This window comes from Pseudophryne corroboree, chromosome 1 (assembly GCF_028390025.1).
Source record: "Pseudophryne corroboree isolate aPseCor3 chromosome 1, aPseCor3.hap2, whole genome shotgun sequence".
Classification (NCBI taxonomy): Eukaryota; Metazoa; Chordata; class Amphibia; order Anura; family Myobatrachidae; genus Pseudophryne; species Pseudophryne corroboree.
The window spans coordinates 411615172-411630284 of NC_086444.1; the positions used below are offsets into that span (position 1 = coordinate 411615172).

At 42.0% G+C, this 15113-nt stretch overlaps 1 long non-coding RNA gene across 1 annotated transcript in view; it reads left to right on the top strand.

Moving 5' to 3' along the window:
• LOC134892770 (uncharacterized) overlaps positions 1-15113 on the top strand; it is a 193202-nt gene that overhangs the window by 166380 nt on the left and 11709 nt on the right. The window contains exon 3 of the long non-coding RNA XR_010171608.1: positions 13994-14066. This is a non-coding gene — a long non-coding RNA (uncharacterized LOC134892770). The remainder of the gene's footprint in view (positions 1-13993; positions 14067-15113) is intronic.

Sequence of the window (15113 nt, forward strand, 5' to 3'; positions counted from 1 at the left end):
AATGATGCACTGTACATTATAAACGCGACGCTGTGGTCGATCAGCTTGTGATGGACGCATCATAAAAGCTGAGAAAATCATCATATCCGTGTGTATTGTTGTGTTATTAGTAAGACGCTGATATGAAATTCAAGGGACAATGCGTTTCTCATAATATTTAAGATGCTAAAATGTATTTTTATTGTTGCAAAACAAGGTTCAAATAAGTCATATTGTGTTTGATTCAGATTGGATTGCTTATCTGTTAAGTAGGATTAAAAGTACATTTAAAAGTTGCTGCATAGCCTTGATATAGTTTTTATTTTTAACTCAGGCATAAAATAACTTCTGGTGCTTGTATGATATGTGATTTCTATGTGACAAAGGAAGCCGCATGGTCTGTCCTCCATTTTGGACTAACCACATGGCCTGTCCACCATTTTGTGTAACCCTCATGGATGTGGAAGGGGGAGGAGCAGCGGCCATTTTGGGAAGGTCATTTTTCTAAATGGCTGATTTTTCATTGCTCAGAATAATCAGCTTTCCTTGGTCACATCAAACACCATTTATGAGTTACCAATGCATTTATTTAACCCGTGCCATAGTCAATTACAAATAGTTTCGGCTGGGCCTAGTGAGAGTTAATAGATGAATATTTGATGTAAGAATTACACACAGATATAAAAAAATGTTTTTTTTTCTTTTACCTCTAGGATTTAGTTAAAATCTGCTTGCTAGTTTAAGATAGCCATTGAAATGCAAATTAACCTGTGTAACTGTTTTTTCTTAGCAGTGAAAAACCACTTTTACAGGCAGGCAAAAAGCACATAGCTTTGATATGCAAATTAGAAGCACTGAATGGGTAAATGAGTCTCATAGGAGACCAGTGAATGGTACATATATATAATATTATTATAATTATGTGTGTGTTTATATCAGTGTATGTTCTGCAAGATAGCTATCCAATCTGAATCATATCATTTAAATTATTGATTATTGCTAGAGTCATTATAGATCTGTGTGAAATAGGATACATTTGTTGCTATATAGTTAAAACTAAAATAACAGTTTTTAAGGAAGTAAGTATAAAGACACAAACGCAGGTCTGCATAAAAGTTTATACAGAACAAGTTGTGTCTAGTGGGCAATAGTAGTTAGTATTGCTCACATTCATAGAAGCTGTGTGATTTGTTTTATTGCGGACGTACGGTTTTGTACACGTGTCTCGGGCAAAGTAAAGGACTGCGCACGCAGCGTAAGGGACGCGTGTTTGCGCAAAGTGCGTAAGAATGCGGGCGCTGAGTACAAATTATACAATAGTGTTGTTTAGTTCAAAGGTGGGATAGACATTTAATACAATAGCACATAACTATCAGATTTCAAAAGCAGGTTACTCTAAATTTAGTTTAAAAACTGTATTGCCTCTGGGGTAAAGCTGCCTATCTGAATGAATCCAAATTTTCTATACAGAAAAGACAAAGTGTACTTGAGCGAGCGAACGTAGGAGTGAGTGGAACTGAACCCCGGAAGTCGGGTCCCGTGGTACATCAAGTAAGAGGAGGCTTGGTGGCATGAAGTGGCTGACTCACGTTAATATAGATTGAAATACGCAAGTCGTGAGGTGATTTGTAGAGTAGCGTGATAGTGCACTGTATTGCGAAGTATTAAAGTAAAAAGGTTTTTTTTGGTATTACGCTCCGGACTGAGGGTCCCAGTTTGTACAACGACCCATGGTTGTACGGCAGATAGGTAACAAGTACCTATATGCTGTGCGATTGGACCGCGCATTTGTGGGTGCGATATATATAGCGCAACTGGATACCCCTTTATGAGCTTTTGCGTAAAATCGCGGTATCATTAGCGCTGTATAGAGCATACGCAAGTGTGATTTGTGTATAGGTGTATAGGGAGCTTTCGCTGGTCTCTCTCAGGAAATTCTCCAGCGGCAGATATTCACTGGAATAGGTAAGTCACTCCTAAACACTTCCAGTGAATAGAAACCAGTTAGGGCCTCGCTGGGTACGCGGTGGTCACTATTGGAGTGAGTCATGGTACTCAGTGGAGAAGGAGCGAGTGAAAGCGTTAGGTGTCTTTCACTGTCTATCTGCGGTGTGCATTGGGGATTGCGTTTATTGGCAAAAAGTCCGCGATGGGATCCAATTGCACAAGCAGTGGGCGTTTAGAGACTATGGTTCAGGTTGAGGTGCCGCGGCCCAGGGGGTCAGCGAGGTTTATTATGTGTGAAAAGTATGGTTCACACACGGAGGCTTTTTGCAATGAATGGGTATGTATGAATGACAAAGATAGGGTACCATTCCCTAAAGTGGCCAGCTTTGAACCAGAGGTATTGCAGAACTTAAGGATAAGAATATGTCTGATAAAATCACGAAAACAAAGGGTCAGACATACAAAGTGTTTAAACCTGTGACAGCAAGAGGGGTTGGTGAGTTTGATCCTAAGGTATTGCAGGTGGTATGTTTAACCAAAGTCATATAAGACAAGAATGCAAATATAAAAACTGTTTGAACTTGTAGCAACAATAAATAAGTAGGAAGAAAAAAAAAAAAAGAGAATGCAAGTACACCGCCATATGTAGATGTGGAAGCAGTTACGTCCAGCATACAAACTATAGAAAATAATAAAAATATGAAAAATATGACTGTAACCTATATATGTACTAATGAATGTTGAAGTTTTATTTAGGAGGAGAAGGTGACCTGATTGTTTTCAGCCATTTCTCATGCACCCAGAGGAGTATCCAACCGGTAAAAGAAGAGCAGTAGCCTGTGGGGGAAGTGGCTGAGACCAGTGGAACAGGTAAGTATGGTATCATTTGTGTACATATATAGAAAATAAAATAAATAAAACTAAAAAAATCAAGAAAGTAACGTCAGAAATGGAGAATAAAACCTGTCCGCACATTAGTATTTGCCAGTAGGAAAGCGGACAGAGACAAGGTAACCCCAGGGTATTTCTTTCAGTTACCATACAAGAAGTATTCATTCCTAGTAATGCCCCTACTAAAGATGAGTTTGGAAATGTTTGTTGGACCATGTACGGATGAGAAGGATTGAATGAAATACTTCGCATGACCTAGAAGCTTGTTAAAATTTTTTTTTTTGTTTTTGTCTCTTGCAGAAATAGAAAACTCTCCATCTGGATGAGATCACTGGTAAACACTAATTCGGCAAATGGGAGGTGGCTGTCTCTGTGCAAATGGATGGGCTCAATAAGGCATTGAGTGTCAGGGTGCAGACTTCCTTGCAAAATTGGAGAGGGGTCACAGTAGCTAATCTTAGATAGTGTGCTATTGAACATCACAAGAATAGTGTTAGGCGCAGAGAACAACAGGTGGAGAGGTTGATGATGGTAAGTATACTGGCACATACAGGAAAGACCCATCAGTCCAAACCCCAGATCCCTAATGGTCAATAATATGTTACACTTGTAGGAAGGAAGGGCATTTTGCCAGAGATTGTAGGAGTAGTAGGACACATAGTCAATATAGATCCCCTAGACAGAAAACACAAGCCACATTATTAAACACATAGACGGGACCAAGGGACATATAGTAAGGAATGATAAACCATATAGAAAACACAGATTCGGTTAATGGGAAGAACAAAATAAATGCAACATTACCCTTTGACAAAACTTGAAGACTAATGTTACATTTCACTGTTCTAGATGCATGTCCATCACAGGTAGAGAAAATTAACTCACAGATACCGGGTTCCCTATGAACTTAGGATGGACAGGACACTGGATTGATGGCTGGGATAGTCCCAGTAGAGATAAGACACACATAATTTTTTTTTTAAGGGGGTAGACCAAGTAGAGAATCACTTCCCCGTAGTGCCCAATCCAGTTGTCAAATTTTTATAAAATCTTCTCCACCTCATCAAACTCATCTGTCACCAACCTCTATTCTGTTTCTCTACAGTTTCCTCTTCATCTTTTGCGTTCACACAGGGTGGTACAATACATGGACCAAAGTACAGTTCAAACTCCACATGCCTAGGTCCTTCAGAACTCTGCCCAAACCCAGTATATCTCAACAGCACGATGACACCAGTATTACTGCAGTGTACCTTGTCATGCACAAAGGGTGGAGAATGGGAATACTGGTGAAGGGAAATTTTGTATAGACACTGATATGTCTGTTGATGAATGGCAAACCTGACATTTTCTTTTTCATTTTCTTCTTCCTTCTCTCCTCTAGAGATGTTTCTTTTTTCTTTTCTTTTTTAGTTATGCTCATGGTACTCTACATTGAAAACACACGATAGTTAAATTAAGATACAAAAATTTGTGTTCCCTGCAGGAAGAGGCAGTCTGGAGGACAAAGGGGTATGGCCAGGAGTCCTCAGGACTGTTGGCAGGTGGACACGGTAAGCCAGTAGCCCCCAGAGCATACCTTCCAAGTCTAGCTGAGGTGGCACACGGTCTGACTCATCTAGGCAAAGAGGGTAGGTGCAGGCTGATGAGAGTCTACTGGTGTGCACCAGGATTCTATTCTCATGCAGGTAAGAGAGCAATGACCTGTCTTACTTGCTTGAGGAAGAATATTGGTAAAGCAATACCAACAGAGCCATCCCATATCCCTCCTGCAGACAAATCTTTTCAGGAAATACAAATCGACTTCGTACAGTTAACACCCTTTAGGAATTATTGTTATGTATTGGTGTGCACTGATGTTTTCTCAAACTGGGTAGAGGCATTTCCTGCCACCACAGATGCTGTATATTTGAATTTCAGCCAGCGCCAGTACTTATTTCTTTTCTTCTACAGATGCTGCTGTAAAGAAAAATTGCGCAGAAATTTGTGTGTAGATAATGGTACCCCTAGAAGTAGGAGCAAAGCTTGAAATTGTACTATTGTGATCATAGATACTTCCACTAGTATTATGTAGCTTCGGAACCACTCCCAGATCTTCGCTTAACGAATCACCCTCTTCGAAATTTGGTTTTGGTATTTGTGTTTTTTTGGTTGTTTTTGGAAGACAACCTCATGTCATGATTGATCCGCACAATGATCAGAAATACACCAATGAGGTGACAGTACAGTACCTTGTTGAGATGAGCCAGCATTTGAGAACTTGACAAAAGAACTTGAAACTGTTGATTGCTGGTATGCCAAATGCTAACTGTCTTGATTGTGAACCAAGAGACTGTGTGATTGTTCTTACGCTCAGGTTGCCTAATAGACAGGTGGGAAGGACCATACCAAGATTTGTTGACAGCACTAAAGGTCGCCGAAAGAGAGACTTGGGTCCACTCGTCCCACTGCAAGAAGGTCGCTGACCAGGAGAGAACTCGTGACAAAGTAGTTTATTGCTCACATTCATCGAGTTTGTGTGTTCAAAGAGCAAGGTGGAGAGCAAAGTGAACTGTGTGTTCAAAGTGAACTGTGTGTTCAAAGAGCAAGGTGGAGAGCAAAGTGAACTGTGTGTTCCAAGTGAACTGTGTGTCCAAATAGCAAGGCAAAGAGAACCTCGTATCACCAGAGACTCTGTTCCGTGAAGACTGAGAGGCGGCACTGTTGGACACTACCTGAGCGTACTAAAGGATTGCAGAAAGACCAGTCATTGTAATTGATTTGTTATGAACAATAGTTGTTTTGTTCTATTTCTCTTTTCTCTCTTTCCCGCTGACAAACATTTTCTTTCAGGATATTCTATTTTTGCAAGGTTTTTTTTTTATGAGGAGTCGAGTGTGGGACTGGAACTGGTTCTGTAGGAAGGAGTGATCTCCTTATAGGATCCCAGGATTAGCCGATCAGTTTGTTAAAGTCAGAGAAAAATCAAAGGTCTAGTAGTTATGGAGTTCAGAGGTAATCAGGAACAGTCAGACAATGGCTATTCACACATTGCAGATAAAGTGCTCATTAATATATGTGGAAGAAAGGTCTATGAGTGGCTCTCCCCGAACTCCGAAGGTTTATGTTATTTAGGAAGGACACTACTTATAACCCTTGTTCAATGATTAAACAGACCTAGCATACGTTCCAGAAATGGAAACACAGAAAATGATAGGAATATGTAGATCATGAAAATTTTATATGTCACTGTCACGATTTGTTTGTGTCTTCTTCACCTACCCAGCAGAACCTCAATCGAATCCAAACATCAGTGTACAAAGACGTAGGTACATGTATGTGTGAAATGTTCATCGCAAATCAGACATTATAGGCCAAAGCACTGTCCCAGCATACTCTATAGGTTGAATGTTGTCCCACATCCAACCAGTGGTCCCGTGACCACCGAGTGCATATAGAGGATGTCTCGTCCTCCTCCCTGTCTTCCCCAAATATAGTCAAGTGTCTGATTTGCGAAATGCATACATACTTGTGTCTAGGTCACCGATTATGGTATGAAATATTTTTTTTATGTTAATAATTGATGGCAGTTATTGTTTGCTGCCAAAGGGTGGACTGTCGAAGTCAAAAAAATATTACATAAAGAGAACATACAAACTACACACATATAAGTCGCTTTACTTGCAAATGCACGCAGCGAGCACAGCAATGTATGGTAACACACACATTTACACGGACATGCCACAGAGATGGATTCGACACTTATCTCATACAGTACATAATTATAATAATATCAAGCGCCAGACATCATGATGGTTTAGAATTGTATATGATGGAGTGGTGTCATGTATGTGTATTATTTGAATGAAACAAGATAGACCGGTCATGTTTACTATTGAAACGACCAGATTAATGTGTGGATTCATTTGATACTTGTTATTAAGTTGTAAGACATTGCAACACGGAATTATGATTAAATGTATAAAAGCTAAAATCACTTTTATTAGAACAATAGATATTCCAAACAGGTAATGAACAGGAAACTCCTGCCAGTCCCGTTGGACATCCCCAAGGCTGAACCTGTTCAGCATATACAAAGAAACTGGTGACTCATCGTGAACCCCTCCCCCAGAAACTATATAACACACTGATCACACAGGAAGGTAATTCCTGTTTTGGTCTCAGAGTTGCTGTAAGGTCTCAGAGGAAGATGGAGTCCCAGCATTACATTACAGAGAGAGAGAGTGATATGGAAAGACTAATTTATATAACTTAAGGATAATGGTATTGTGTCACTGGCATGTAACTATGTAATTGTATGTAACTATGTTTTAACTGCTTACTGTGTGAGTTGTAGTCATGTAACTATAGGTAAACTGTACTTTGTAATATATATTGAATCCATATCCTTTTAATAACAAATATATACTTCAATGAGCTTTGGAACTCAGATAATGTGTGGGTGTATTGTTTTCTCTTATGGGATACAGTGTTTTGTGATGTACAGCGCACTTTTATCGCATATGGTAATAAGATGCACCTGGCGTCTGCAATATATATTAGAGCGGGCATTTTAAATATTTGTGAGAAATCAATTTGGCATTCTTAAACATTATTTAGCAAGTATGTAGAATCATCACAACTTAAAACAGGTTGAACACGATGGGCAATTTGCCTCTATTCAACCTCAAATACTATGTTACTATGTTACTGCCTCACAGTACTAAGGTCATGTGTTCGATTCCCACCATGGCCCTAACTATGTGGAGTTTGTATATTATCACTGTGCTTGCGTGGGTTTCCTCCTGGTACTCCGGTTTCCTCCCACAATCCAAAAATATACAGGTAGGTTAATTGGCTCCCAACAAAATTAACCCTAGCATGAATGTGTGTACATGTGGTAGGATTCACAAGAAAAAGTTGAGTGATGGATGGGCTACGCACAAAGGCTGCCTATAAATACAAATATCCAAAATAAGTGTCTCTCCAAAACACTAGAAAAACAATATGATCACAGCAAAAAAAGGATGAATTCTAAAACAGGTGCCTAGACAATTTGTGTATAGATTCTCCTCATCACTTCATATTCTTTCGACAGATTAAAAAAAAAATTGTACTACACATGATGATATTTTGGTTTTTCCCTATATGGTGAGAACTCTCCTGTCGAAAGAATATGAAGTGATGAGGAGAATCTTCACTACAATGGAATGTATGGATACATTATTATCTTCATTTATATACACAAATTGTCTAGGTGCCTTTTTTAGCATTCATCCTTTTTTTGCTGTGAAACATGTGGTAGGGAATATAGAATGTAAACTCCCCTGGGGCAGGGACAGCTGTGAATGGGCAAATATTCTCTGTAAAGCGCTGCAGAATATGTGTGCGCTATATAAATAACTGGTAATAAATAAAGAATAATAAATAATTAAATGTTTGAAAAGTCGGTTGGGTGTCTGTTCTTATACGGTATATTAGATAGGAAAAATCATCACCCAACTGACTTTTCAAACAATTGAATATCCCCCAGTATGTCTCCCAGTGCTGGAAACTGCACTGATCTGCAGGCATAGGCTGAGATATACCATACCTCCCAACATGACCCATCTTCAGGAGGAACAAAATGCTCTGCTTCTGGACTTTTATCTGAATTTATGATTGCCATCACCTATGTTGCAACACTTTTTTTATCCATTAACCTTTTCAAGACAGGTGCTGGCAATCATAAATTCAGAGAAAAGTCCAGAAGCAGAGCATTTTGTCCCTCCTGGAGAGGGTCATGTTGGGAGGTATGTATATATCACTGGGGGCAGGCAGAAGAGCAGTGAGTCGGAGGATCAACTGTCACACTGCATTTGCCCTGACAGTTACTAGCCGTGGTCTCCAATGTTGGTCTGCAGAACTTTCTGGTTGTAAAGACTTCTGTTCTGCAGTGATTTTGGAAGCTATACTGATTTCTGCTTTGTAAGTCACTCTACTCCTGATATACCACATTTCAAACAGTCAGACAATAAGCCTTTCTGCTGTTATGAACTGAGGAATATACCTATACTGGATAATGCAAAGAACTGGGTGATTGCAGGTGATGAGTGGGTGAACTTGGCACGCTGTCTATCTTCTGGACAATAACCCCAGACCCCTGGGTGTAAGACTTGTAGAGTGCACTCAGCAGGTCTTCTTGCCTGTAAGAGCCACTTTTCCCTTAAGACCTACCGGTACTGGGATGCCCACCAGGACTTACGCCACTGGCGACAGTACGAGCTTACCCCTGAGATGAACAGAGTTGTCTGTCGGTAGAAAGGACAGAGTCAGAAAGAGAATGATTGAAACCAAGTATGAGTCAAAGCACTGGCTGACAGAACCGAGATAAAGTATGAATATGCAAGGGACCATGGAGAGACACTGTAGTGGAGTGGGACTGTGATGAAAGAGACAAGTGTGGTGATAATGTATGAAGGAGCTGAATGCAAATAACAAAGACAATGGAGTACTACGGAAAGACAAAGGATAAAGGCAGACAAATAATAATATTGCGTGGAAGAATCTACACTGCACCTTGAATCAAGGCTGACAGAATCCAGACGGGACTGTAATTTAGGCAGAGTTTCAAAACACAAGAGTTCACAGGGCTGGTAGTTTCACACAGGAAGCAGGAACTACAACCAGCATAGAGCTATGCACAGGAAGAGGTTTTAACTAAATGCTGCACCAATCCCCTGCTGAGGAGCAACGGGAAACACCGTCTGCCTCTGGCGTCCCTGTTGCTAAGGATCCGGAGGTTCCCATGATTCCCAGCAGCCGCTCGAGGCATCCAGCAGCCCCAGTGGCTGGAAAAGACGCAGCATCCCGGTCGCCTGGCAAATGCTGGGACCCGCGTCCCCCCATCGCCAAGTGACTACTGACATCTGTACTGTCATTTACGCCTAATTTGAATTGTTATCCAGGTGTGAATTACTTCTGTGTTCCCTTTCAAAGTTTTTACTCTTTAGTATACCACATTCAAACTACGTTTACTACTTTTCACATCTCAGCCTTCAAAAATGTCATTTTTCAAGACCATTCACTGTTAAAGCACAACCACAGACTAAGGGGTCTATTTACTAAGCCTTAGATGGAGATAAAGTGCATGGAGATAAAGTACCAGCCAACCACCTCCTAACTCATTTTTCAAACCAAGCCTTGGATATGGTATTCAGGAGCTGATTGGCTGGTACTTTATCTCCGTTCAAGGCTTAGTAAATAGACCCCCTAGTTTCAGAAAAGTCTTGCCATCAAAAAAAATATCTAGTCTAGGTCCCAGCTTCACAGCTGCAAGAAGTAAAAGAGTGGCGAGCCGTGAGGAGACGTCATAGGATGTACAATCAAGCTTGGCTGCTCAACAAGAGAGACAAGCAGCCACTCAAGAGAAAGAATCAGTCAATGCAAGGCTAGCTTGCCGATCTGCTGATGCTACTAGACATGCAGCAACCAGGGCTACGAAGTCGACAGCTGCAAGATAAACACGTCAGTCGATGCTGCTAGACATGCAGCCTCAAGGAACATGGAGTTGGCAGCTGCAAGACAAGCATGTCAATCAATTACGAGTGCACAAACTGCTACTTATTTTATTTATTATGTATTTATTACCAGTTATTTATATAGCGCACACATATTCTGCAGCGCTTTACAGAGAGAATATTTGGCCATTCACATCAGTCCCTGCCCCAGTGGAGCTTACAATCTATATTCCCTACCATATGCACATGCACACACATACATACCAGGGCTAATTTTTTTTTGTCAGGAGCCAATTAACCTACCAGTATATTTTTGGATTGTGGGAGGAAACCGGAGTACCCGGAGGAAACCCACGCAAGTACGGGGAGAATATACAAACTCCACACAGTTAGGGCCATGGTGGGAATCAAAACCATGACCTCAGTGCTGTGAGGCAGTAATGCTAACCATTACACCATCCGTACTTCCAGACCCGTGGAGTACCCAGCTGCAAGACAAACCTGCCAGTCAGTCAGTTCTGTAGAAACTGTAGCCTTGAGAGCCATGAGGGTATATGCAATTCACGGCGAATCGCGGCAAATTATCGCCGTTTTTTAATTCGACACAATTCGACAGGTGAATTCCGGCAGGTGGCTGCCGGAATTCACCATATTCAATGAAAAACGGATTCGACATTCCCGCGGGCGAAAAACGGCCGATTTGCCGGATTTTGCCGCGAATTAAAAAAAACGGGTAAAAACGGGAAAAACACGGAAAAAAATGGCGTGGGGTCCCCCCTCCAAAGCATAACCAGCCTCGGGCTCTTCGAGCTGGTCCTGGTTCTAAAAATGCGGGGACAAAATTGACATGGGATCCCCCGTATTTCTAAAACCAGCACCGGGCTCTGCGCCTGGTGCTGGTGCAAAAAATACGGGGGACAAAAAGAGTAGGGGTCCCCCGTATTTTTTACACCAGCATCGGGCTCCACTAGCTGGACAGATAATGCCACAGCCGGGGGTCACTTTTATACAGTGCCCTGCGGCCGTGGCATTAAATATCCAACTAGTCACCCCTGGCCGGGGTACCCTGGGGGAGTGGGGACCCCTTCAATCAAGGGGTCCCCCCCCCAGCCACCCAAGGGCCAGGGGTGAAGCCCGAGGCTGTCCCCCCCATCCAAAGGCTGCGGATGGGAGGCTGATAGCCTTGAGTAAAATGACAGAATATTGTTTTTTCCAGTAGTACTACAAGTCCCAGCAAGCCTCCCCCGCAAGCTGGTACTTGGAGAACCACAAGTACCAGCATGCGGGAGAAAAACGGGCCCGCTGGTACCTGTAGTACTACTGAAAAAAAATACCCAAATAAAAACAGGACACACACACCGTGACAAGTACAACTTTATTACACACTGCCGACACACACATACTTACCTATGTTGACACGCCGACTGCCACAGTCTCCGACGATCCGAGGGTACCTGTTAAAAAATTATACTCACCTTCCAGCGTCGAGAGATAAATCCAATTAAATTAGATTGCCTATTAAATTCATTAATGGGCAGAGAGCTATAGATCAAATCCAACCCTCAAGTACTCCCAACAGGTTTTGAGGATTTCTGTCCATGGTGGGATTATTACTGACTCAAAATAGATTAACTAACATGTGCATGATTAAACAAATCCACAAAACATGACCTGGTTTTGGTACTTGAGGACTGAAGTTCTGAATCACTGATGTAGACCATTTGCCCTTAATACCCCTTTCAAACCAAATTCTCGGGTCCAGCTAATTCAAACCAAATTCTCTGGTCACTTAACATCGATTTCAAGCCATGTCACAGCAGCTTGAAACCCATTCACACCGTGGGCTGAACTTAGGTTATTGCCGGGGTTTCTCGTCTGCTGACACTTGGAGATAACATCACCTCCAAGTGCCGGTGAGCTGGCTCTTCATACAGTATTAACGGGACCAGGTTACCAGGGCTGTCTTAACAGCAGTGTAGGCCCCTGGGCACAGCAATGCACTGGGCCCCCTATCCATCCTCCAGTGGTAGGGGTGGGGGGTGCTATCAGCGGCAGCATTGCTGTCCCGCGGACGGTAGGGGAGTTCTATCTTCCACTCAGCATGTTGGACCTGGAGCAGTAATTTCTGCTAATTACTCCTTTACTGCACAGATGGAGCTAAACTGTAGAAGGGGGCATTTAATTTTAATATGAAGGGGAGGAGTGGATTGTGGATTGGGCTTAATATTTGTCATTTTCCGGTGGGAGGGCAGTTTGCTTGACTGTAGCTATCTCAAGTTCCTGAAAATATATTTCTTAGATTTGGGATAAAAAACTAGAGAGTCCCACCTTTCAGGAGGTACTGGGGACACCTTTCAGGAGGTACTGCGGACACCTTTCAGGAGGTATTGGGGACACCTTTCAGGAGGTACTGCAGAAACCTTTCAGAAGGTACTGGGGACTTAGGGATCAGAGCTCAGGAGCCAGAGCAATCCATCAATGAAAATATAAAACTGCATACCAGGCGTGTGGAGCTGGAGCAGGGACCAGCTGTTGGAAGGCTGGTATCTCTGGTTCTGGGCATAGTAGAGACAAGCTGCCAGTGTCCACCGAAAAGGGGAGAGTCCCAGTTTTTGGAGTGTATCCTCAGAAAAACTCTAGGTCAGACAGAATAGAAGATATCTGACTGGGAAGAGCAATTAACAGGCTTGGATGGGGGCCACTGCTTTCAAGTCAGATATCTCCGGTTCCCCAGGGCCAGTTTTAAAAAATCTGGTACCCCTGGAAAGAAGGGACCTTCAGCTATTAGCCTAGGGTCCTTATACTCCTTGTGTCCTTGGGCAAGAGCCCATTGAGCCCATACGAAAAAACGTCCCTGCAGGTTACCTGTTCACACTGAGCCGTAGCCTGGGTCATCCAGTGTCCAACCCAGGCCGCTGCCTGGGTTGGATTCCCGGGTCAGACGACCTGGATGTTTTTTTCGGGGACACTTTCACACTGAGCCGCGACCCATGTTAACCTGGCTATAACCCAGGTTAAGAGGTGGTGTGAAAGGGGTATTAGTGCAATATCTTGCCTTCTCAGAATGTATGGTTGGAAGTGATTTAGCAACCTAGGATCTAACTATCCTTCCCAACAATGACTGAGAGTCTTAATTTTTTCCCCCAAAACTGAGCTTTCTAATTCTGCCCATTCACTATTAGTACTTGCAATTTAACCACTCTCCTCAAGCCCAAAAAGCTAATGGATGATATAGGAATTATATAGTTAATATACAAGCCAATATCGGAGCAAGCAGTTACAATAAAGTTATAATAAAAAACAAGCCAGGACATTATCAGGAGGTCAGGCAGAATAATGTTTAAGGCAGCACAACAAATACTAACAAAGACTGTTACTTTGCTCTACATTTTGAATTCCTTTGAATTAGTATCTAGGTTTAAAATTAATTATTCAAAAACTGAAGCTTTGGCCTTTTTTTCCTCTGCCAAAACTGGTTGGGGAACTTCGTTGCCCTTCCACTGGGCGTCAGATGATAATATCACCTATCTCGGTATAAAAATCCCTCACCATCCCTCAAAACTATATACCTTAAAGTTTTCCCTGATCCTCGCCAGGACTTATACTGATTTCTCTAAATGGGCTCACCTCCCTTTGACATACACTGGCCGTTGTCATTTATATTTATTACCTTTACACAGTTTTTATATGTATTGCAGATGCTCCCGTTAATCCCACCTAAGGAAACATTCACCTAACAGAACAAAGCACTGACCAAGTTTATTTGGACAGGTAAAACGCCAAGGATCTCGCTATTTAAATTGCAACAACCAAGGACCCTGGGTGGTCTCAATTTGCCGTGTTCACGTACTTATCCAATGGTGGCAAACTACAGAGTTGCTTTTGACTGGATTAGTGGATGCAATGCATATGCAGATCAACCGCTAGAACAGGTTTTCATACCGAATTGGGATCTGGTCTCCTTACTACATGCTACGCCCACTCCATGCAGGATTTTGTAAAAGATAATGTCTTGTTGTCTTCTACCTGTATGGAGTGGGGGACGGTGCACTCCAAATTGAAATTGTCAAGGCACACTTCTTTATTCCTGACCCTTTGGGGTAATCCCAATTTTGAACCACATAATACCTCTCCGATATTCTATACATGGTACAAAGGAGGTCTAAAATATGTACACCATTTTTTACGAAAAGATGATTTAGTCCTGCTCACACACTCTCAGTTACTGGAGCGTTTTCCATCTTTGACGATCCCCTTGTTCCCCTTCTTACAAGCGAGTAACTATGTACAAAAAGTTCTCTCCCCTCTGACAGAGATAGATAAGACCGACACTTTAGATAGAGCGTTACGCTATGATCCCAATGGTCTCTTCACTGCTTTAATACCGCCCTATCTCGTCCTTTACTTAATTTGGAATCTGGGGATGTTGGTTTGTTAAGATGGAAGTCAGAATTCCCAGACCTTACACTGAAATCCATTTTGGATGCCACTATGACTCTAGATAAAATATTGGTCTCGATCTCCTATACAGAGATGCACCAAATTTTTTTACATAGGGCTTATTTTACTCCTGAATTTAAATTTCTAACTGGGGACGCCCCAAATTCTAATTGTTTTAAATGCGGCATGCTGGAAGCAGACATAGTTCATTGCCTGTGGTCCTGCCCGAAAGTACAGGCCCTATGGCAGGCATTACAACTGTCTATATCGGATGAATTGAAAATTCAATTCACTATTACTAAACCCTGGGCATTTTGGGGTATTTACCCTAAGACAACCCCGTTTCTGTCCTGTCTATCTGTGCGGGATCCGGTTTGA